We start from the raw sequence: 2,378 nt of genomic DNA, 5'->3' as shown, positions 1-2,378 counted from the left end.
AATGTGGTAAAACATTATCTAATCATCTGTAAAAAAAAATCAGATGATATAAGATACAGACTTGCAAACTGTTCTAGGACAATTAGCCCCTGGGCGATCACCCCCCCCCCCGGAAATTTAACCCCGGGAAAACTACCCCCCCCCCCAAAGACAATTACCCCCGGAAAAATACCCCCGGAGAATGACCCCCCAAGGACAATTACCCCTTGGGAAATTACCCCCCCCCCCGAGGACAACTACCCTCCAAGAACAATTACCCCCTTGAAAATTACCCCCCGGAGACTTTCCCCTGAGGACGACTACCCCCGAGGATAGTTACCCCCCGAGGACAACTAACCCCCGTGGACAATCAGGATTCGGTATCAAAAGACGATCTGACACATTGAGAGATGGCTACGAGACCATAAGATCCCATGCATGAACCCATATTCGTTCAAATACTATATAGCACGTTATCTTCCTCATTTATTCGTTAACTCATTTTCTAGGTGGTTTTGTGTTCTTCCCTCTGCTTGAACACGGTGTTTGTCAGTAGGAGTTCGAACTCAGAGCACATCGCTAGAAGTAGCTCACCATTGGTGTTGCATTTACCGATTCCGTGCCTGCCTAACACCGACTGCCTTTTCTCATAGTCTCGTCCTACCCGGGCATTGAAGTCTCCCATCAATATCAGCTTGTCAGTCCGGGGGGTGTCCCGCAACGTTCGTCTAAGCTGATTGTAGAAGTTCTCCTTTGTTTCATCCGGACTCGTCATGGTTGGTGCGTTATTACACATTTCCCTTTAATCATAATTTATGCAACGCCAGTGCGGTTGCTGATTTTCACGAAGGAAGTAAGTTTTAGGTAATTGTCCAGCGCTTCTCAAAATGCATATAAATACATATCTCTGGAGCAGCGTTATTTCAAAACCCAAATCTCAAAGTCTTCACAGACTATTTATTTTGCATGACTCTGGCACTCGTCAAGTGCTATGTAAGACATTTTCAAACTGGTAAAAAATGAGCTTATAATCAACACACTAGAAACGATTTAAAGCAGGCGCGGATCCAGGGGCCGAGCGGGCCGAGCCAAAAAAATTGAGAGAGAGAGAGAGAGAGAGAGAAACAAAAAGGGGGAAATGAAAACGGAAAGAGGAGAGAAGGGAAAGAAAGAAGAGGAAGAAGAAAAGAAGGGGAAAGAAGGAGATCGGAGGGGCCGAAAGGCCTTGCCTCCCAGGCTGGTGCCTCCCCCCCCCCCCCCATCAACAAAATAAGAGAGAAGGAAGGAAATTGAAAGAAGAAAGGAAAAGAGGAGATAAAGGGAAGGGAAAACAGAGGAGGAAGAAAAGAAAAGAAGGAGAATTTCAGTTGCAATTTTCCCGCTAACAACGTGTGGATCAGGGGGGCCGAAAGGCCCTTGCCTCCCTCCCCCCCCCCCCAGCAAACCTAAAATAGAGAGAAGGAAGTGAAGGGGAAGGGAAAATAAAGAGAATGAAGAAAGGAAGGGGAGATCAGTTGCGAATTTTCCCGCCAACAAGGTGCAGATCTAGGGGGGGGGGGGGCTTGGGGAGGCATTCCCCCCCCCCCCAAAAAAAAGAATATATATATAAATCGATACCGATTATTTACAAATGTTGCTGAAATGACAAGTTAGACTGTTCGTAGCTGACTGCCTCCTCTACAGCCAAATCGGGAAGCAACAAGACAATTACCCCCGGAAAAATACCCCTGGAGAATTACCCCCCGAGGACAACTACCCCCCCCCCCCCCCAAGGACAAATCCCCCCACCCGGAAAATCACCCCCGAGGACAATTACCCTCCAAGGACAATTACCCCCGGAAAATTACCCCCGGAGAATTACCCCTGAGGACGACTACCCCGAGGACAATTCCCCTCTCCCCCCCCCCGCCCGAGGACAACTAACCACTGTGGACAATTAGGATTCGATAGCAGACCGATCTGACACATTGAAAGATGGCTACGAGACCATAACATCCCATGCATGAACCCATATTCGTTCAAATACTATAGCACGTTATCTTCCTCATTACTACACATTTCCCTTTAATCATAATTTATGAGGGGGGGTGTTGAAAACAAAAATTGCTCACTACCCCCCTCATCCCCCCCCCCCCCCATCCCCAAGCCCCGTCGAGCAAAATAATTGCATACGATACGGTATGCTGGTTCATTTTACACGTTTGGCGGGAGGTTTTTTCATAAACCGGGAGATTGCGGGAGAGCGGAAGGAAGGGCGTGGTGGCGAGGGTATGTGCTACGAGCTACGAGCTTGTGGGACGGCGGGAGAATGAGCATGGTGGCGTACGTGAGACTTCCTCCAAATGCAGGAGGGTTGACAGCCCTGTATTAATCATGGTTTCTTAAGTAACATCACGCTC

Source organism: Strongylocentrotus purpuratus, unplaced genomic scaffold, assembly GCF_000002235.5.
Source record: "Strongylocentrotus purpuratus isolate Spur 01 unplaced genomic scaffold, Spur_5.0 spur5_scaffold_21, whole genome shotgun sequence".
NCBI lineage: Eukaryota > Metazoa > Echinodermata > Echinoidea > Camarodonta > Strongylocentrotidae > Strongylocentrotus > Strongylocentrotus purpuratus.
Note: the sequence above shows the minus strand (reverse complement) of the source record.